This window comes from Microtus oregoni, unplaced genomic scaffold, assembly GCF_018167655.1.
Source record: "Microtus oregoni isolate MIOR12 unplaced genomic scaffold, Mior012 000005F_ref0000423, whole genome shotgun sequence".
Taxonomy (NCBI): domain Eukaryota; kingdom Metazoa; phylum Chordata; class Mammalia; order Rodentia; family Cricetidae; genus Microtus; species Microtus oregoni.
In genome coordinates, this window is record NW_024543064.1 from 50,333,156 (window position 1) to 50,356,801 (window position 23,646).

Consider the following 23,646-nt stretch of genomic DNA (forward strand, 5'->3'; position numbering starts at 1 on the left):
CAAGTCCCCCCCCCCCCCTCATCTGCTCGAAGAGCAATCAGGGTTCCCTGCCCTGTGGGAAGTCCAAGGACCCCCCACCTCCATCCAGGTCTAGTAAGGTGAGCATCCAAACTGCCTAGGCTCCCCCATATCAATTGTATTTTTATGCAGCTATGGGGAAGGGAGAGAGAGGGGGAGACAGAGACAGAGAGAGAACATGGGAGAAAAAAGAGAGAAAGGGAGAAGAGAGAACCATGGCAGAATAAAAACTAAAAACAGTTCCCTATACTTTATGACTCCTGCGTCCTGTCCTTCCCCGTCACTTGCTCTCACCCTTTCTTGGTCTCCTTTCTCTATGTTATACTGTACCCATATGTATGTTTGTTTACATACATATATGTATACATTAGAGGTTAGTCAATGGTTAGGACTTAGTCCCCATATCATTTCCCCCCTCTTTTTTTCTTTCTTTCTTTCTTTCTTCCTTCCTTCCTTTCTTTCTTTTTCTTTCTTTTGAGACAAGGTCTCACTACACATCCTTGACTGTTCTGGTCACACGTAGACCAGGTTGGCCTTGAACTCAAAGATTTGTCTGCCTCTGCCTCCTGAGTGCTGGGATTAAAGGCAGTGTGCCACCACCACCAGGCTATAATATAGGATAGGATCTACATAAGAGAGAGAACTTTTTTTTTTCTTTCTGAGATCAGGTGGCTTCACCTAATATTATACATTCTAAATCCACCCATTTTCTTGCAAATTTTATTTTCTTTAGAGGTAAATAATACTCTAATTTATATATTACCAGATTTTTGTTTTCCACTTATCTGTTGGTGGAGATCCATCTTCGTTCCACTTCCTTGCTATAGTGGATAAAGCGGTGAGAAACACAAATATGCAAATATCTCAACGGCAGGTCTCAGTAGAGTTCTCTGGATATATGTCCAGGAGTGGGAGAACAGATCATATGGTGTTACATTTTTTTTTTGAGAAATCTCTATGTTGATGTCTACAGTGGCTGTAATAATTTGCACCCCATCAGCAGTGAACACGGGTTCCCCTCCTTCACGTACTCTCTAGCACTTGTCACACTTCTCAACGACAATGTCCTTCCTGGGTTGAGGTGGCTCCTCAGAGTGCTTTTCCTTGCATTTCCCTATGACTAGGAATACTGAACACTTTTTAAAAATAGTTATTGGCCACTTGTGCTTTTTTTTTTTCCAACCTGCCGACTCTGCTCATCAGTCCACTTGTTGCTTGGCACTTTTATTTCCTTGGCGTTTAATTTCTGCAGCTCTTTGTAGCTCCTGTGCATTGGCATCATGTCCGAGTATGGCTGGTAAAGATTTTCTCTCCTGTGGCCTGCCTATGTACTCTCTGACAGTTTCCTTAGCTGTACAGAGACTTTCTGATTTCATGTAGTCCTAGCCGCTGATGCTTGGGGGTGGTTCCTGTGTTGTTTGTGTTCTATTCTGAAAGTACTTGCCTACCCCAGTGTCTTAGAAAGTAATTTCTTTTGGAAAAAAAAATAAATAGAATCTCCAGAAAATCAAAAATGTCATGCCTACCCTGGTATACAATTTCTCCTTGAATGGACAGCCTTGACTTCATTCTTCACCAAAGGGCAGGAAAGTGATTCTCTGATGGTGAAGCCACTTGGGAGGGTTTTCTTGCATCGTCCCCACACTCCTTCTGGGCTGGTTAGTATGTCACAGAACTGCAGGGCATAGTGGCCTAGTTATAAGCCTTCTTTCTTTCTTGGGCTAAGGATTATGATGTCTATGAGAACCTTGTACGAGGTAGGCCTTGGAGTCCTGACAGTCAGTGTGATACGCTAGTTAGTTCATGCTTATTCTTTCCTCCAAAGTCAGATGTAGTGTGTGCATGTTGTATATGTGTAGTAGGAGAGCACATGTATGTTTGGATGCGCACATTTATATGTGCACAGAGGTCACAGTAGATGGCCAGATGTCTTGCTGTATCACTTTCTGTTGTATGCCTTTGAGACAGGGCCTCATTCTTGTTTCCTTTAGTTAGACTGGCTGGTCGGCAAGTCCCAGGGCTCTTCCTGTCTCTGTCCCCAACGGCATTGGGGTTACAGGCTTACAGGCGTGCCCAGCTTTTTCTGTGTGGAGTGTGGGTCTGGATTCACGGCAAGTGCTCTTACACAGAGTGATCTCCCCAGTCCCTGTTTCATACTTTCAGTGCTAGTTAGCTGCTGGAGGGCTCTTTGTTCTACACGGACAGAACTCTCAGGGAGCCAAGGAGATGCGCTTTAAAAACGGGTCCTTAGAGCCTTCATTGCCCTCTGTGTTTGGCAGTAGTTGCTGGCCACCTTAGGCAGGTGGAAGCCACAACAAGTGGCATTCCCTGCAGGTCTTGATATGGGGACTCCTAGACTGCCCTCTAAAATTCTGTGGTCCTCAGGGCCTGCAGGTCTCCTCTTTAACTATAAAGCTTTCTATCTGCTCTCTGTTCTCTCTCCCTGCCCCCTGTGCCTTCTTTCTTCCTGAACTCTCAGATTGTTAGCTGCTTCTACACTCAGGCAGCTGCCTGCCCACCTCTTGTTGCTCATTGGCGGCTGCTGGGATGACTCGGAATGCTTATCTCTGGCAAGACTGTGTGGAACAAAGGGATTCTTTTGTTCATCTTCAGAAGCTGGGGCAATGACCTGCAGTCTTTTCATAATTGTCTCAAGGTATCCGGAAGGTTCCAGACAGCTTAGTGTTGGCATAAGGATAGTCCTGTTGAATGTTAGACTGATAGCCACCCCCCCCCCCTTTTTTTCCAGTACAGAGACAGGTATGTGAATCAAAGGGTCTACAGCTGCTCAGGAGCTGAGCACTCAGCAGGTCACCTGGGAAATTTGCGTTGGATATATCCAGGATCACACAATGAGAGGTAGTCCTCTGACTATTGGATCAATGGCAGGTAGGTGGGGTCATCTGCCAGGTGGGAGGGTCCCACAACCTCCTTTTCAGCTGTCAGGTGATGGTTGCCCATGGCCTGAGCTCAGAAGCCAGGGCCCAGGTGTCTTCCAGATGATGCACTAAGTGAGTGTAAGGAGCAGTGTGTGGACCAGTCACAGCCAGTTCTTTGGATCAACTAGAGATTTTTATTTGCCAACAGCCATCGCTTCTTATTTGGGCCAAGTACACCTCTGCTTCCTAGTGCTAGCCCCAGCCACCCAGGTTTCTGAGTTTGTCCAATCTCGGTGTTACCTCTAGGCATCAGTCACGGTAGTCCTTCCACCGGGTGCTCTCCCTCTGGTCAATGTGGAAGTGGTTTCAGAGCCATCTGGAGTCTGTCAGGTTTTGCCAAGGTTATGGTACAGACCACTTCAAACAGCCCAGGTTGAGGCTGTGCCTTCAGGAGCTGGGGTAACCAGCTCCGGTTTTTCCACAGCTGTCTCAAGGCATCTATGGGGTGATCTAAGATGGCCTAGTGCTGGCGTAGGGCTGTCCTAGACTTACAGTCCTTTTGTTCAGAGCAGCAAGTGAGAGAATCTAATGACTGCTAAGGACAGAGTCCAGTTACCCCAACCCCTACTGTCTTTTCTCTCTCTCTTTTGCTCTCTGTCAAGAAACTGAATGTCAGGAGTGCTTCCTACGTAGACCTAAAGAACCTACCATTGCTATCAGCAGGGATTTTTAATAGATTTTTACTGTACCTTAACGATGCATAACATCTCCCCATGCTCAGAGAGGTAGACTCATCTGTTTTACATTCACACATACTTGTGTTTCTTCTGGGTCCCCTTCATCAATACCTACCTCTCCCACCGATCTGTTTCTTGTGTGCTTAGCAAATGTGCACTGTAAAGTTATGGCTGTTGAAATGTTCTGGCCTCTGTAAGATATGGTCTCCGTGTAACACATCTCCTGGCTGGGTAAAGCTGTTCTCATACTGACCTTCCTTATTACAGTAGAGGCACGCATGATCTTTGAATCCTTGGTACCCAGCATTGTGCCTGAGCATAGCTGATGTTCAGTGTGTGGTTGTTCAGAGAGTTGTCATGTGTATCATTCCATATAGGGAAACCCGGTTTTGGAAAAGCCAGTATTGTGCACATACTTATCCTAGAATTCAAACTGAACGAGGTGTTCTGAGACAACCTCTGTGATAAGATGTGGGTCCCATCTCAGCTGGCTCCCTCACAAGCAAGTTTACCATTGTGGCAAGCTTTCTTGCACTTTCTTGGACCACCAGCCTGTAAAAAATAACAACATGGAGACTTATTATTAATTATGAAAGCTAGGCCCTAGAGTAGGCTTGTCCCACTAGCTCTTATAACTTAAATTAACCTGTTTCTCTTCATCTATGTTCTATCACGTGACTTGGTTACCTTTTCTCTGTACTGTATGTTTGACTTCTTCAGAGTCTCGCTGGCATCCCCACCTTTCTTCTTCCCAGAGTTCTCTCTCTCTTTCCCCAGAAATCCCACCTATTCTCTCCTGTCTAGCTTTTGGCTATTCATCTCTTATTAAACCAATCAGAAGGTGCCTTGGCAAAGACATAACTGCACAGTGTACAAACAGATTATGCCATAACACACCATAATTTCGACAATGTGGCCACATCCCTAGGAAGATGAATTTATGGTCCTCAGAGATGGCAGAGTATGGTTTTCAACATCTCTGGCCAGAGACGTTTCTCTGTCTATGCTTCTGTTTCAAGGATAAATTATTCTTAATTTTTTAAAATATAAAAGTGCTCCATGCTCATTAGGTGAAATTTGCAAAGTATAGAAAAGCAGAAGAGAACAAAACTGTTTTCAGTTAGTGCCTCACTATGTAAATAGCGCGGTTGTAATATTTTAGAGTATGAATTACTCTCTGATTGATGCAATGTAATAAAAACCAGATGGCAGCACGTGCCATATACCAAAATAAGAGCCAGATCTCATGGAAAACACATAGGTGGATGTCATAGCCAGTTTCTGAAACAAACGCAGTCAGTTACTCCAGGCTGAGCTATGGAGCCACATAATGCGGAAGACGAGTCCTGGGATGAGAGAGTTAGTGAGCACTCATGCTGAGTGCATGGGGCTAACCCTTGAGCCGGGACAAGCTTCAGACCATGATCCCTCCCGTGCCTATGTATGAATACACTGGTAGTACTTCACACTGCGGCGGCAGACACGAGGCCCTTCATAAAAGCTACGGAATCTCTTCAAGCTTCATGAGCCTTGTGGCTGGCTTGCCTTGTCCTGCCGGATCAGTGGCACCCGGCACTGCCTCACGATGCCTATGCTCTTCGTCTGGCTTCATTGGATCATGCAGGCATTGCATCATTTTACACTGTCATAAGAAGAGTGGGTACAGGACAGTAGGATTGAGAGAAAAAAACAACGGAATAAAGCCTCATCACCTCACAGTGCGTTGTTTTACAGTGGCTCTCATTTATCAGCAGTCACTGGTGTTCGCTTCCTTCTGTGTCCGACATATAAACTGAGCTCTACCACAAGCATGCATATGCAGGAAAAAATATATATGCACATAACTATATGGTTGCTTCAGTTACTGATTAGTTACTTCTTTGTTGCTGTGACAATATACCGTGACAAAAGTGACTGACAGGAGAGTTCTTTTTCTCTTAAAATTCCAGAGGGGAAAATCTGTAACTGGGGGTGGGGGTGGGGAGGAGGCAACTGGAGCAGGGAGCTGAAAGATGACATCTTCATCCCCACTGCAGAAGCAGAGAGAGCAAACTGAACGCATGGGGCTATCCACTCTCAAGGCCTGGCCCCAGTGACAGGCTCCTTCAGCTGGACTGTACTCCTAAAAGTTATGGAACCTCTCCAGACAGCGCTACGGACCGGGAACTGAGTATTTAAGTATAAGAACCTACAGGGAGAGTTTTCATTCAAACCACCACAAAGCTTCAGTACTATGTACGGGTTCAGTTATACCCTGGGATCTTGCCTGTATCCCTTGTGGGTAAGGGGAGAGTACAGTAAATAGGTCAACGGAGCTTTTAGACCACAAAGTATACCATTAGGGTGCTCTACGAGAGAGCTCACAAACTCCTTCATCTTCAAGAAGCGACTAGTCCTGACAAAAGTGTGTCCTGACTTCTTGACGCTGCAATGGATACGTGCATAGATATTTGTTTTAGTTATTGTTAGAAGTGGGTTTTGAACCCAGAGTCATGCACCACAGTCACAACTAAGCCGGGTTTATCTGTCCTTTACAAGGTACTATGCCAGCTTCTGAACGGAGGAGAAGCAAGAGACAGTGTGACTGAAAGACAACCCCGCCTCCCTGGGTGAGGACCGCAATGGATGGACACTGATGTACCACCATTGTCCCGCCTCCCTGGGTGAGGACCGCAATGGAATGGTCACAGATGTACCACCCATTGTGCTCAGTGGGTATCCAGAGATAACATATGCCAGTATTCCCTTTCAGCTCCAAACAAAGAAACGGAGACTCATATCTATGCTTACTCCTGCCTTTTTAAGCAAAAGTTCAAAACCCAAATCCCCATCAATTTGACAGAGTTAACACTGAGAAGCCTTTTACTGAGGTTAGAGGGTTTGGAGTTCAAGTTCACTGCTATTTCTCGGTGTTTGAGTTGTGTTTTAGGAGTGACCCTATCACAGGGAGGCTGTTTAAGTCAGACTGCACCAAGTGGGCAATTCCTAAGCTTCCTGGGGCTTTACTTGTAGGGATGGATTTAAATTCTGTCTTTATTTTCAGCTAAGCTTCAGACTTAGCTTCCTCCTTTGTGGAGAATGCAAAGAAGGAATAGAGGAACTGGCTGTAGATTCGGCCAGACTACCCCCCCCCCCCCCACCCCGCCAAGCCCTCCACTGCCCACATGGCTTCAGGTACATGAGTTATTTTTGAGCTCTAGTTCCTTGTCCATATACCATGGCTCCTTGCAGGAGTGTTGTGGTTTCTCACCTCTAAAAGGTCATTCACCACAAATGAGTTCAACCCTTTCCAGAGATGAATGAATGGTTCAACTAATGCAGATCAATAAATGTAATGAATCATGCAAATAGACTTAAAGATTGAAATAACACAATTATATTAATAGATGTAGAAAGGCTTCTGACAAAATCCAACTTCTCTTTATGGTTACAACATGGAAGAATCTAGGAATATAAGAAACATATCACTGTTGGCTTGTCTAACTTTGATATGGTGATTTTTATTTTATCTTATTATATTTTATTTTGTCATGTTTGGTAGTTATCTCCTAGAAGTCTGTTCTTTTTTAGTGAGAGACAGAGATGGAGTAGACATGGATGGGAGAGGAGGTGGAGGAAGAACTTGGAGGAACAGAGATAGGGGAAACTCTATTTAGATAAAAAAAAAAAAACCCAACAAAACAAAAAACTGGATTCTGGAAAAGTTTAAAAGGCACGAGTTTTGTGTTATTTCTCTTGACAACATTGGAACCATCTCAGGTAGGATGCTATTAACCATAAATGTCATTCATCCTAAAAAAAAAAAAAGAAAAGAAATACAACGAAACATCAAAAGACACTAAAGGCTATAAACAACAATCCTTCGGTCAGTGTAGTGTCAAATGGGAGAGGGCTCTCAAAGCATTTGCACTAACATCTGGAGTAAGACAAAGACATCCATGTTCTTTACTATTACTCAATACAGTGCTTGAGGAGTGAGCTAGACCTGCAAGGGAAGACCGGAGAAAACAGGAGTGTACATAGGAAAGGAAGATGCTAAAGCCTGCTTCTTGGCTGATAGGGTTCTATAGCTAAGACACACTGAGGACTCCACCCAGAGAGCTCTGAGAGCTGACACACACCCTCTGCAAAGTGGCAGGGTACAAAATAAACACAGAAAAATCAGGAGCTTGCCTATTTACTGATAATAAACATGGGAAGAAAGAAATCAGTAAAACGATCTAATTCACAATTTCTCAAACAGAAAACCAAACCAAAAAAACCCTTGTAATAAACCTCACCAAGGAAGTGAAAGACCTTTACAATGAAAAATTTAAGACATAGAAGAAATTGAAGATGACCTAGAAGATGGAAAGAAGATAATGATAAATTATAGGAATTAATATTGTAAAAATGCTATTAGTGTTAGGGTCAAAGCCTGTGACCCTGGAAGCTCTCACAAGCCAGGCGCAGCCAGTAATTCTTAGTAAGCCAATTAAAAAAAATCTACATTACTAGTGAAAGCAAAAAATGAAGATTTATTCATTGTGTTCACATTCGGATCCTGTAACACCCACTTCCCTTTTCTCCTCATTGCCAAGTCCATCCTGGAGGTCCTGGCAAAAGGGTTAGAGTTATACCCAGCTAAGCATTCCCAGTCCAGGTATGCCCCACCCTCCATTGTCCATCACTGTCCATTGCCCATCGTTGTCCCAGCTCCAGTCTCCTCTACAAGGTGTTCTCTTTCAAGAAGACAAATTTCTCCTCTGGCTATATGGCTTAGGTTTTCATCCTTTTCTTCCCCCGGCCAGCGTGAGATTCCTGGGAAATTCCATTTCTTTGGGATGCATTGCTTCAGTCGTCTGAGATCTAAAGCAGGGAACACTCCTTCCTTCTAGACAAGAGGTCACAAAATAACTACTCCATCAAAGGTAACTTAGGGATTCAGTGCAATCCCTATTAAAATTCCAATGTCATTCTTCACAGAAAGAAACATTCTTGAAGTTTACATGGAAACACAAGAGACTGAAGTGGCTAAAAGCAATCCTGAGAATAAAGAACAGTGCTAAAGGCTTGAATACCCACAGAGGTAAGAAAAGTCAATAGACCGTTGGGGTAGGGGGTGCTTTAAGGGAGGGAGGAGAGCAAAATATAGATGATATCAAAACAGAGGTGAGAAAGTTTAAGCAGAATTGGGAGTGGGGAATGGGAGATGAGGGGGAGAGAGGAAGAATTAGCTAAAATTAAGGCTGCACGAAAAGATCATGTGGAAACTTACTTCCTTGAAAGTCAATTTAAAATGTTTAAGTTAAAAAAAAAAAGCAGTGTTGGAAGAAGGGACCACGCATGTTTGAGTAGTGCTACTTCTGAAGAGTTGGGTTAATAAAACCCCCAGGGCCAGGCGTGTACACCTCCTCTCTGGTCAGGGAAGCCCCTTCAGAATAATCCAGGGCCAGGCGTGTACACTTCCTCTCTGGTCAGGGAAGCCCTTTCAGAATAATCCAGGGCCAGGCGTGTACACTTCCTCTCTGGTCAGGGAAGCCCCTTCAGAATAATCCAGGGCCAGGCGTGTACACCTCCTCTCTGGTCAGGGATGCCCCTTCAGAATAATCCAGGGCCAGGCGTGTACACCTCCTCTCTGGTCAGGGAAGCCCCTTCAGAATAATCCAGGGCCAGGCGTGTACACCTCCTCTCTGGTCAGGGAAGCCCCTTCAGAATAATCCAGGGCCAGGCGTGTACACCTCCTCTCTGGTCAGGGAAGCCCCTTCAGAATAATCCAGGGCCAGGCGTGTATACCTCCTCTCTGGTCAGGGAAGCCCCTTCAGAATAATCCAGGGCCAGGCGTGTACACTTCCTCTCTGGTCAGGGAAGCCCCTTCAGAATAATCCAGGGCCAGGCGTGTACACCTCCTCTCTGGTCAGGGATGCCCTTTCAGAATAATTCAGGGCCAGGCGTGTACACCTCCTCTCTGGTCAGGGAAGCCCCTTCAGAATAATTCAGGCTCTTGTCACTTTTCTTGGTTGCCCACCAGAGCTAGTTGCTAAAACCCTATTTCCTGAAGACGCTACACTCCTGCTTATCATATTTAGAAACATTAGGAACTGAGTTAGAAACTTTCTCTCTAATGGCTAGCTCTCTCTCTCTCTCTCTCTCTCTCTCTCTCTCTCTGTTGTTATCAATGGTTTTTCAAAGTCTCTAGTCCTTTGATTTATAATACCAGCTTGCCAGACAAGAAATGCCCAACTGCACAATAATGCCTGTTTCAAGAACAATCAGCTGCTCACGGGCTGGGTCTGAGGACTATTGCACAAGAAATAATTCAGCCTGATACTACAAACCTCATTAAAAAACATGAATATCAGAGGGAGAGCATAGGGATGAGGGATTCATGGGAGGGAGATTCGAAAGGATGGAGATTACAGTAACTAGAATGCCCTTTCTAGATTTATGAAATTGTCAAGCAATGAATTTAGTCAAAATTATAAGAATAGAAGAATGTTTGTCATATTAACATGCCTGATTTCAGCTTTTATTACAGACCCATAAAGATAAAACAGAATTATTCTAGGACAGAAGTAGACATACAGATGAAACAGAATGGAACACTCATCCATAAACCCACAAAGCTCCAACTCTCTGATTTTTTGACAAAGATGCCATAATAGGCAACCAGGAGTAAAGACACCCTCCTCATCAAATGGTGCTGACAAAATTGGTCACCTCATCTAAAAGAATGAAACCAGATCCTGGGCTCTCAACCTGGACAAAATCAACTCAAAATGGATCAAAGACCTCAATGTAAGACCTAAAACTCAGAAACTGTTGGAAGGAAAACACTTTAAGGCAGAGACATAGACTATGGCATCTGAATAAGACTCTGGTTACTTAGGAACTATTTCAAACCGCTGACAAAAGGAATATCAGGAAATTTAGGAGTTATGGCCCAGTGAAGGAAGCACTGGGTGGCGAGCCAGTCTGTAGAATGGAAGGAAAGCTTAGCTTTGCTAGCTATATGTCTGACCGAGGATTAGAATCTAGACTATATGAAGAACTCCTCTACCCTCCAAAAACACTAGGTAACAAGAAGTCAGACAACTCAATAAAATGAGCAGCAGGCACTTCTCAAAAGATGAAGTACAAATGTCCAATAAATTTATGAGAAAATGTTCAACCTCAGAAGACATCAAAAATGCAAATGAAAATTACACTGAAATTCCAAATCCCACCCCAGTGAGCATGGCAGTCACTAAAGCAATAACTAGTGGAGAGGGGGTCATACTGAAGGAAACCTGTATGCACTGCTTGTTGGAATGTAAACTTGTTTGGTCACCATGGAAATCAGTGTTAAGGATCCCAGAATAACTAAAAGAAAAGCAGCAATGAGCTGGTGGCTTCCTTCAGCAGTAAGCGTTTGCCTGGAATGTTCAAGGCCCTCCCTGGCTTCAAGCCTCAGTACTGAAAACAAAATACATGTATACCTATGTGTATGTCTTGGGGAAAAGAGCTGGTCAGTTGTCCTTATCAACTTAGACCATGAAACCCAATTTGGATGAGACTATGAAACCCAATATGGACAAGTTCAACAGAACTGCTATAAACGGGTTGCCTATGCACGCTTCAGCATTGCCAGAGTATAAATCTCATTCATTTTCAATTTCATGTACATACATACAGTTTGCTTTTTGTTTTGTTTGTTTGTTTTTGAGACAGGGTCTCACCAGTAGCCCTGGTTAGCCTGGAACTCACATGTAGATCAGGCTGGCCTCAAACTCAGAAAAATTTGCCTGCCTTTGCCTCCTCTGTGCTGGAATTAAAGGCATGTGCCACCACATACAGCCCAATCAATATTTTGAAAAGAAAAAAAACAGGCTAAGAACAGCAATGAACATTTATTTATGTGCAAGTATCTCTGAAGTAGGATGCAGAGTCCTTTGGGTACAAGCTCAGGAGTGGAATAACTGGGCCATATGGTACCGTCTATTTTTAATATTTTGAGAAAATTCCATAATAACTATGCCAGTTTACCTTCCTGCCCCCTGTGAGAAAGATTCATCTCTCCCCACATCCTCACTAGCATCCACTGGCGTTTGTGTTGGGATGATACCGTTCTAACTGGGTTGAGAGAGAATATCAAAGTAGGTTTAATTTGCATTTTTCTGATGGCTTAGGACATTGAACACTTAAAAAAATAATATTTATTGGCCATTTGTGCTGCTCTATTGACAATAGCAAGGAAATGGATTCAGCCTAGATAGCCATCAGTCGATGAATGAATAATGAAAATGTGGTATACTTACTCAACGGAATTTTTATTCAGCTTTCAAGAAAAATGAAATCATGAAATTTGCAGGACAAAGGATAGATCTGGAAATTATTATATTAAGTGAGATAACCCAGACTTTGAAAGACAAATACCACATGTTCTCTCTCAAATGTGGATCCTAGCTTTTAATGTTTATATATGTGTGTGTGTGTGTGTGTGTGTGTGTGTGTGTGTGTGTGTGGCTATAGGTCATGAAACTAGAAAACATCAGAAGAGGGGGAAAAGAGGTGTTGAGGAAGAAGTGGGGTGATAGGACACATGTGTGGGAACAGCAGATAAAAGGCACCTGGGATTAGGGGGACACAAGGAGGGTCAGGGGAATGGAGAAGGAGGAGGGCCGACTGAAATGAATTGTGTTTGAAATGCCGTAAAGAAACCAAATATGCTGTATGCTAATTAAAAATGAAATCGAAGCAAACAAACAAGCTCTAAAAATCAATCTGCCACAGGCCCTAGCTACACCACTCCTGGATACTCACTTAAGGGAGCACGTCACAGTCACCCATCCACTGAGCACTGCCCACAGTGGCCTTTTTTTCAGGCATAAATACAAGCACAGTAATGTTATTTGTAAGGAAATAGATGCAACCATAAATAATTATGAAAATGAACGAAGCCGGTCTCAGAAAGATGAATGTTGTGTGTTTTTATTCATTTCTGGGTCCCAGATTTTATATGGATACATAAAGTCATAAATGCACATATGATGTGAAAGCAGAAAGCAGATTTTTACAGATACATAAAGTAACATATGAATGCATAGTGTCATATATGTATATATGATGTGAAAGTAGAAACCAGATTTTATATAAGTGCATAAGGTCATATATGGATGCCTAGGGTCATAAATGTACATATGATGTGAAAGTAGAAGAGAAATTGTCTGGAGGAGCAAAGGGCATGGCTAGGAGAAGGGAAGGTGGGAAAGGGGGAGACAGTGGGGCAGGAAGGGAACATTACAAGTACCTTCCAACCTTGTGTGAAAATATTCTTATGTAACACAGTACCGTGTACAAGGAAAAGGAAGCAACAGGAAGAGAGTACTCTCTCACAGAGAACATGGGATGTTTGATACTCACTGAACGTTTTACTGCTTCTTAGTTTCCTTCCTGGAACTGTTGCTTGGGTCCAGAGCTTGAGACTTGCTAAGCAAGGGCTAGGCAAGGGCTCTTGCCCTGGGCTACAGCCCCAACCCTTCTCACTGTCTTCTGAGCTCCACTAGCACAGACCTACATGATCAGTGATGCTCCACATCCTAAAAAATTCCAGTTTTTCTTTCTTTTCCTTTTTTGTTGACTTTCTTTTTTTTTTCATTTTGCATACCAATCCCAGTTCCCACTCCCTCCCCTCCTCCCATTCCCTCCACCTAACCTCCACCTCCACCCCCACCCCCAATCCACTCCTCAGAGAGGATAAGGCACATTGCTTTCGGGGAAGGTTCAATGCCCTCCCTGCTATACCCAGGCTGAGCAAGGCATCCATCCAAAGAGAGTAGGTTCCCAAAAAAGCCAGTATCTAGTTCTTCTTATGTGTGTTTGTCTTTACCTCCCCCTATCCTGTTAGCCATAAGTTGCCATTACTCACTTATTGGTAATTTCCTATGTAAGTACAATGTATTGAGAACAGATCACCCCTTCCAATTTCTTTCAGACACCTCCATCCTCCTCTGCTTCCAAACTTCATTTCTTCTTTTCTTTTTTCATAGCCAGTGGAGGACAGTTATTGCTACCCATATGTGCCTGGGTGTGAGGTCATCCACTGGAGCCTGAACCGTCTACCATGGGCCACACTGTTAAAAAAAAAAAATTGACTTCACTTCTCCCAGCAGTACTAACCAGCCAAGAGCTCTTTAGCTAGGGATGACGCCCCATGCTGGCTAGGCTAGAATATTGACTGGTTGGGTCTTGTACAGGTCTCGTGCCAGCAACTACAGTGGCTGTGGGTTTATGAAGGCAATGGCCTCGTCCTATCAAGAAAGCACAGTTCCCAGCGGTTCTCTATCACCACTGCCTCTCACAGTTTTCTCACTACCTCCTCCCTGCTATTGCCTGGGTTTGGTGGGAAGATCATGTGATATAGATCATGTGATGTAGATGTCCTTGTTAGGGCTGGGCATTCCACAGTCATTTATTCTGTTCACTTTGACCAGCTGTGACTCTACTAATTGCCGCACATGGCGTAAAGACCAGGCTTCATTTTAACATCTTTCCCAGTGTGGGATTCAGAGAAGACATAAAACAAGAAAGCGTTTGGTTGATGGCCATTGTTTCTCTGACATGGCGTTCAGAGAGCTAAGTGCTGGACTCCCACTGGCCACATTAGTGGACTTGTCCCATAGTTTTCTGAAACTAGACATTTTGCTGTAATTTCCTAGATTTGTCTGTCTAGTCTTTTAATTAAAAATGAATTTAATGAAGCGTGTTTGACCTTTAGTTAATCCTGGAAGTTGCCTGCAATCATCTTCTTATTATTTTATTCCTAAGTGCATTTAGCAACTGATTCTAAACCTCTGTCTTGAAAACAAACAAATAAATGGACAACCTTATGAATGGGTAGTTTCTGCTAGCTGCCTGCTCTTGGGTGTTGTGATCCAGTGAGGTTCTTTAGAAGCCTCAGATGTGATGTTGTGTGGATTCCCAGAAATGGGAATCATTTAGGATCTACTTTAATCCTGCCTAATAATCTGTCCAGTTCTCTAGTGTCCTGCTGTCCCGTGGGAGATGGTGCAAGGCACAGTTGTGACTTACTTACACAACTTTAAACTTTGAATAGCTACATTGAAGAAGTAAAAGGGAATGGGGGAAAGCAGTACTATATTTTATTTAATCTAATACTTCCAAATTATTACCTTTTCAATATATAGTTATATAAAATAACTAATGAGGTATTTTATGTTTTAAATACCTGATTGAAAAAAAATCTAACATATATTTTAAATTTTAATCTTTCTGCTTGCTTTTGGTTCTTTGAAGCAAGGTTCCACTATGTAGTGCAGGCTGTCCTCAGACTTGCAGCAATCCCCCTGCATCTGCCTCCTGAGTGTTGGGATTGCAGGTGTACTGCATTGTACTTCGCAGTACTTTCATCTTAGTTTTTGTTGTTCAAAGGCTATACAAGGCTAGTGGTTTGTCCTATAGAATATGTTGGGTATAGGTTTGTACCTATTTCAAGCACTTTACCCTACTGCTATTATAATGACTTAATTTATCTTGCATTTTCCTTTCATTTCCATGCTTTCTCTTTCCTTTTGAGCATGAAGGGCTTGCTCAGAATATATCTCTTGCAGAATAGGGGTGGAGTGGCATTGCTCTCTCTTTGTCTACTAATATTAACGAGGGGACCCTTTTACAGTTAAACACCATAACGAAAGCTCGTTAAGGAGAACAACATCCCCTAGCACACAACTCTTCCTAGAACCACAAAATAGGTATGTTACAGAGGCCTGGAAGCTAATTCTTTCCAGATGTTTGCAAAGCAAGCAAGACCAAAAGGTGGATACTGAAATTACTAAACACTTAATAAGGAGCTGATGGGACCAAGGCCCCAGGGTTGGTTCAAAAATAAGTGAAGCACAGAGACCCTGTTTGTTCAGACAAACTTCAAAGGCCCCTATAAACGCGCAGGAAAGGTGAGAGGCAAACCACGGCCGAGATCCAACATTCCTGCAGAGTCCAATCGGAGACGCGGTGGAGATGCTTCCCTCGGTGCTGAGGAGGACGTAGGGGCAGGTCTGGTGAGCAGATGTCTGGCTTTTGTTTGGACTATTATTATGTACAGTGTGTGCCTGAAAGATGCAGCCATTTCTCAAGCTGGGCCAAAGGGGACAAACAAATTAAACTCCCAGTTAATAAAACAAAGAAAATGCCTTTTCCGTACTAAATACCACTCCACACTCAAACCATAAACCTGCTAATGGGACCGCAGACTCAAATAGAGAATATCAGCCGTATTCATTTTTCAGTTTTTCTCCCTCTGTCCCCTTCAGTAGTGGGATAAACAAGTGAGGTTTTCTTCAGATTATCATGAAAGAGGAAGAAAGACCAATTAGTCAAGAGGGCTATGAGTTGAAAGTGTGAGTGGTTATCTCTCTGGTCATAGCTACCTGGCAGCAGAGTGGCCTCCAGCATCCAAGCCTGCGTTTTGTCCTTCACTGCTAATCATTCTGACCTGCCAGGCACACCAGCCCTCATTTTATATTTCGCTTCGTGCGTTCAGAGGAAGAACAAAACACCAGCAGTCAGGAAGGAAGGAAAGGAATCAGATGTGGCCCATCTTCTAAGCAAATTAGCGGCTACAGGTGAGGTGGGAAAGGACTCTCTTTAACAGTTAACGTTGTCATCCCCACACTGTTTGGAACAAAGGCGAAATCCCGTGTCTTTGGATCAGATAGACTTAGACTGCATTTTAGTTCAGCTGTTATCAGGTGTCTAACTCAGTACACTGCTTAATGTGTTAGCATCTTTTGTTTTTTTTTTTTTTTTGTGTGTTCCATTGTTGTAACAAAATACTTGCCAGAAGCAACTTAAGGGAGGGAAAATTTATTTTGGATTACAGTTTAAAGCCTATCATGGCAGCATTCATGCTGGTGGGAGTGTGTGGCAGAGTGTCTCTTATCTTAGGGGGCCAGGATACAGAGAGCTCAGTTCAAAACCAGAAGCAGATATAACCTTTAAACCCACCCCTAGGGGTTCACTTATGTTAGCTTGGTCATCGTCCCAGAAGATCTATAACTCCCCAAAGAGCACGGCCAGTTGGTAGAGCAAATGTTCACATACATGAACGCATGGAGGATAGTTCACATTCAAACTATGGTCATTTCTTGACTTTCAACTTCCTCTTCCGTATAGACAGGGCAAGAAAAATCATACCCACTTCCTAGTCCTGCTGTGAGGACTGGATGAGTGCATGCATACAAAATGCTGATCACCTGAAACCCAGTTGCTGGCACAAAGTCAGGAATAACCAGATATCAGTAGTGCATGTACCATGCTTGCTCGTTTTCTGCAAGAAAACGCTGTGTGGATATGCATGCCTCTAGCAGACTTGGATTTTCAGACAGATCCTTTTTCTTTTCAACCTGCAGAAGATGGGCTCATCAAGGATGCCCTTATGTGAGTTCTCTCTCTACAGAAATGGGACCATCTCATCTGAGTCACATACTTGATGGATTTCCTATGTCTAGACATTTCCTGGAACAATGGATCTCATGGCGCTTTTTGAGATATACTGTTTGTTAAAGAGCCACGTGGCACCAAGAATCCATGCTTCCCTTCGTTTTCCTTCTTAGAATCTTTGACCAATGGCCATGATGAAGTACTTTATAAAGTCATGGTCTGACAAGAAGAAAGATAAATGTAAACATTGCACAAACACTGGGAGGAGAAACATCTGGATGTCCACCACTTACTTCCTGTTGAGAGAGTTTGGGAACTTGGGGATTTTAGCAGTTGGCTGTGGCTATTTTGGGAAACTATTTCACATCTGTACAAGAAAGGAAAGCACACATTCATTACACTTCAGATGAGTTATTGGCATCAACATCCCAGGCCTGTCTGAGAACAAAAGAGACTGAAGTAGAGATGGGCCAGAAGTACTTTTTCTCTTTTCTGTTCTCTCACATTTAAGGCCCCTATTCTCCATCATCATAACGTCTACTTTGTTGATTTCTTTCTTTACTTCTTGTGTTTGGTCCATTCTTACAATACAAAATCTTGACTTTCATTCCTGGTTTAGTCACTGACTTACAAGACATACTTCAACAAATCCCTAAATATCTTTAAGCCTCATTTATGTTTATTAAAAAACCTTAATAAGAACAGCAACAACAATAATAACATTTTTTACCTCTTCCTAGGCGTGTTAAGTTGACAGCTAAGATTAGTCATGACAGTGGAAAAATTAGCAGGGCAAAACTTCTAGGCCTTTCGAAGGCAGCAGGTTGGGAGTGCCAGTGTTCGGCAGACATTATGGCCTTTTGAGTTCTAAGGAGCAATGGCAAATAACCAAGGTTTAACCTAAGATCTCTGGGTTCTTTCTGATGGAACAGAAAACTCTGGGTTACCAGACCTCCAGGTTATGTGGAACCAGAGAGCACTTAGTGTTCCATCCCAGTGGCTTTAGAGGTCAGTGCAGGCCCAGCTGCCCAGGATCCTCGGAGAAACAGGGGCTTTTGTTCCAGTGGTATCTGAGGTTAATGTGGGAATAGGGCTCTGATGTCTGAGGTGCTAAAGGCCTCTCTAGGATAGAAAGTCTATAACTCTGAGGTCCCCAGGGTTACTTTGGGCCAGTCTAACCACAGACCCCTGATAGTACAGGCTTCACTGAATCTCAGGTTTGGTATTCTGCCTCCAGAAGTTCATAGAACCCAGGAGTGACCAAGGTTTTGACTTCATCCTTGGTCCTCTTGGCACATTGACAGGACAGGGCCACTTCAGTAACCATTTGATAATTGTGGTGCTTTGAGAATGGCCCCCATAGGCTCAGATATTTGAATGTTTGGTTCCCAGTTGGTGGGCTGTTTAGGAAGGATTAGGAGGTGTGGTCTTGTTGGAGAGGTGTGTCACTGGGCATGGGCTTTGAGGTTCCAAACGTCCACACCAGGCCTATTCTCACCCTCTCTGCCTTCAACTTTTGGATCAGATATAAGGTCTTAGCTATTGCTCCAGTGCCAGGCTGCCTGCCTGTGGCCAAGTTCTTGGCCATGATGGTCATGGACTTGCCCTCTGAAACCATAACCAAACCTACAGTTAAATGATTTCTTTTATAAGCTGCCTTGATCATGGTGTCTATTCACAGCAATAGAACAGTAACTAAGACAATAGTCATCACCAAGTGTCCCCATTCCTTGCAACTGAGCTTCCTGCAGATGCTCCTCTAAGAAGAGTCACAGAAACTAGAATATCATGATAAACTCAGAAAATGAGAAAGCCAAACAACAACAACAATAACAACAACAGCAACAACAACAACACATCCTTAAGTCTCAGAAGGTAGTGTGGTGGTTCTTGTGGCTGTGGCCTTCCTGTCCCAGTTTCCAGGACATTTCGTGATATTTCTTGCTTCTTTTATTTTAAAAGCACCTTTTTTAAAAACTTTATTTTGAAAAATTTTTCATAGAATGTATTTTGATCTTATTCTTTCACCTCTTCCAACTCCTTCCAGATCCTTCCCATACCCAACTTTGTGTTATTTTTCTTTAAAAATATAAAAAGCCGTAGGAACAGGCCCTGCTTTCAGGAACCTATTCCCCATACTGGGTTGCCTCACCAAGCCTTAATACAAGAAGAGGAGCTTTGTCCTACCTCAACTTGGTAAGCCATGCTTGTTCACATCCATGGAAGGCCTGCTGATTTCTGAACAGAAACAGAGGAGGAGTGGATGGATGGGAGGAGGTAGGAAAAGAATGGGAAGAGAGGAGAAACTGTTGTCAGATATAAAATGAATGAATAAATTTAATTAATTAAAATGAAAGGCACCAAAACTCAAAACAAAGCACCCCCTCAAAAAACCTCATGGAGTCTGTTTTTTGTTGGCCAGCTACTCCTGAGCATGATGAATACTCTAACATCCTCAGTGCTGCTCCACTGGGGAAAGCCGGGTTTCTCTTTCCCAGAAACTCTCATTTCCAAGTGGCTTCTCAGCTAGAGCTAGGGATTGGTGCCCACCTTCTTCTTTGTGCTGAGCTTTTTGTCCAGCTTCAGGTGTGCAGGTCCTGTGCACGCTGTCAGTCTGCATGAGTTCGTGTGGGCAGCGGTCCTGCTGTGTCTGAAGAACATTGTTTCCTGGAGGTTGTCTACTCCCTCTGGCTTTGATAGTCTTCCTGACTCTGTTTTAGCATAGCTCCCTGAGCCTTGAGAGGAGAGGTTTGATGAAGACATCCCATTTAAGGTACTTCAAAGTTTTTCACGCCTTCTGCATTGTTCAGGTGTGGGTCTCTATGTTAATTACCATCTACTACAAGAAGAAGCTTTTCTCATGAGGACTGAGTAATGTACTGATCTATGGGGATAGCAATATGTCATTAGGAGTCTCGTTATTGCTGTGTCCGTTTAACAGAATAATAGTGCAAAGTTTTCCCGTAAGGCCCATGACCTAGCTATCCTCAGGTCCTTGGAATCATTAACAGTGTCAGGTATGGGTTCCATCTTATAGGTCTTAAATCCAATAACATTGTGTCTCTATTGAACCAGTTGGCACATGGTACAATCAAGTCACTATTATAGCTCACAGGGTTCATAATTAGTTGAGACTGAGGATGACTTTCCTCTCTTTGGGTATGTAGTACCTTCTGGTGAAGTTTTTCAGTGAGCACCAGCTTGATTTCTGCATGTTTTATGCCATAGGTATGCTGTTATCTTTAGTAATTATGGTCTTACTGTCAGACTTCATGAGGTAACCAATAGCGTTGACAATAGGTTGTAATACTTTTTGGGGGGTGTCTATATGACCTCTTCGGACAACAATTCAGAAGGATGCAATCCATTCTTGATCCTGAGGATTTTATTTGGTATCATATGGTGTCCTGTTGGGGTGCAGTCTCTTCAACTATATGGTGACTCCATTTAAACTCCTTTTATTTATTTATGTATTTTGGGAAGCTTCTACCATATTAGGGTTCCACATGATAATCTTTCAAATAATTTTAAAAATCAGATAAAAGTAGGTAACCTAATGATGGTTCCCTCAGTCATTATAAACAAGTCATACCCAAACAAACAAACAAACAAACACAAAAGCAAAACTGTAATAAAACAACAGGACAACAATTAATAAAATGGAGACTAATAGAGAAATTTAAAGAATTGTGCTGTAAGAAATCATACAGCCAATAACCTTTAAGTGACCCGCCCACTGGGGCGTGGCCTCTTACACTATTTATGCCGGTGTTAAGCATGCATCCTGTCTCTTTTCTGGCTGCAGGATTCAGTTTCTGTTCTCCATTTCAGCAGAGGATTCTGATTTGTGAGTCTACCCCTAAAGAAATCTGTCTATTATTCTAAATTCTGAGCTAGTGTGGGATTTCTTTTAAGCTTCTTCAGAATTGATGAAACAAATAATTGTTCCTTTGAAAAAAATAAGCATTGGCACATTCTTAGCCAAATTAACGAAAGAAAAGAAAGATAGAACTGAGAAAAGTAGAGAGAAAAACCAGGGGAACTAAAACAAATACCAACAGAATCCAGAGGATTATTAAGGAATATTTTTATTTTTTTATTATTTTTTAGGAATATTTTATTTTTATATTGAATTGATCTTTATATTAATTCACTGGAACAGTTTTTTTGAAAGGAGAGGGAAAATTCTGTTAATGGTCTGGTTAGACAATAACTAAACAATACAAAAGAAATAAATAAGTCACAACTTAGCAAAATATTTAAAAAAGAAAGAAAATTGCTTGTCATTATTCATTGTTAAGGAAATGCATGTATGCCTATTAAGACCATGAGGATACATCACTATACATATATTGGGATAGTCTAAAAATACTGCTAGATATAAGTGTTTGCAATGATTTGTGTAACTGAGCTGTTTATACATTAAAATTTATATTTCAAAAAGCAGAAAAATATAGGGAAATGGATATATTTCTAGACACATATGAACTTCTAATGTTGCATCAAGAAGATATTTATGACAATTTATGCATACCTTTAATGAGCAATGGGGTTGAACTAGTAATATAAATTATTCCAGGCTGAAAAGATGGCTCAGTGGTTAAAAGCACTGACTGTCTTTCTAGAGGTCTTGAGTTCAATTCCCAGCACCCACTTGGTAGCTTATAATCATCTATAATGGGATCTGATTCCCTCTTCTGGTGAGCATGAAGACAAGAGCATGTATATATATATATATATATATATATATATATATATATATATATATAATACATATATAATATACATATATAATATACACACATATATAATATACATATATATACATAATATATATAATAGCTAACTAACTAAATCTTTAAAAAAACAATGTTTTTTTAAAAGAAATCTTGCAAGAAAGGAATAATCACTGCTAATGTCATTAAAGAAGAGCTAATGCATTGTTCCTCTAACTGTTCTGCACAATGGGAAGGGAAGGAGCATGGAATAGGGGAATTTGTAAAGAGGTCACCCTGAAACACTACATGTTATTAAACAAACACTAGAAATATGAATTATCCAACCAATATATGAATCGACCAGTCTGCAAAAGATGAAATATTAATGACTAATAAATATGTGAAAAAATGTTTATTATTCTTAGCTATCAATGAAATACAAACCACGCTGTATTGAGATTTGTAGCTCATCCTAGTCTTAATGGCTGTCATCAAGCAAACGAATGGCAACTATAGCGAGGCCATGGGATAAAGGAGTCTCCTATACTCTGGTGATGTGGATATAAACTAATACAGACAAACAGAAATCAGTATGGAGAGTTTTCAGAAAACTGAAAATGGAGCTGTAGTTGGATTTTCTTGTCGAACTTTCTTTGGACAGCGAGACCCTAAATAATGAGACCGAGATTTTACTACTAGCTTATTCCCAACTAGCTCTTATCGCTTTAATTAATTCTATTAATCTACATTCTGTCGTGTGCCTCTTTACCTCTCCTCCATTCTGTACACCTGGCTCCCTCTGTGTCTCCTGCCACACCAGACTCTAACCATGAGTTCCTCTTTCTGGTCAGCAGACCTGCCTATTCTCCCCTGACTAGCTACTCTACTGGTCATTCAGTTCTTTATTAAACCACCCAGGTGCCATAGTCAGGCAAATTGAACAGTGACACATCTTCACACAGTGCAACCAAATGTCCAACAACCTGGAGCTACCACGTGACCCAGCTACACTACTTCTCTGTGGGGTCATCACTTCCCAGAGATACTTGGAAACACGTGCTTACTGTAGTGTTGTTCACAATAGTCAAGATATAAACAACATCTTCAAGTTCCATTCATAGAAGAATGGGTAAAGGAAATGTGATATAAATAGACAATGGAGATTTGGACAGCTGTAAAGAGCAATGAGACATGTCCTTTACAGAGAGGTGAGTGGAACTCATGATCATTTTAAGCAAAATGAGCCAGACTCAGGGAGACAAACATTGACTGTTTTCTCTCACATATTGTATTGTCTGCAGACAACTGTAAGACTTCTCTCTAAGATCCTAAGGGCCTCCATTGTGATTCACCTACGGAGTACTGCCAAAGACTCAAAATAGCATCCTTATCTGCCACAGATACCGCAAGTGCCATCAGGTCTATGAGATCACATGACCCAAGTGGCAGAGCCGTCTGCACTGAAGTGTTTCTAGACACCACTCAAAACTAATAGCTTCCCCAGTCACTTGGAATGGGCAGAGGAGTAAACCCGAGGCATGAATGTGTTGGACGTTCATGTTTTTTGCAGTACTATTAATATTCACAATGTACATCTTCAGAAGTATGGGTAAGTAAAATATTATACCTATGAACTATGGAGATGATTTTCAGTTAAAAAGAATAAAGGAATTATGTTCTTTGCAGGAAAATGAAATGGGACTAGAAATCATGACAGGCAAAAAAAAAAAACCAAACAACACAACAAAACAAAACAAAAACAAAACCCCCCCTGTTTTTTGTTGCCCCCAAATCCCCCAAAACCCAAAAACAAACTTAGAGACAACTATCGCTTGCTTTTCTCTGGTGTAATATAAATTTAAGTGTGTGTGTGTGTAT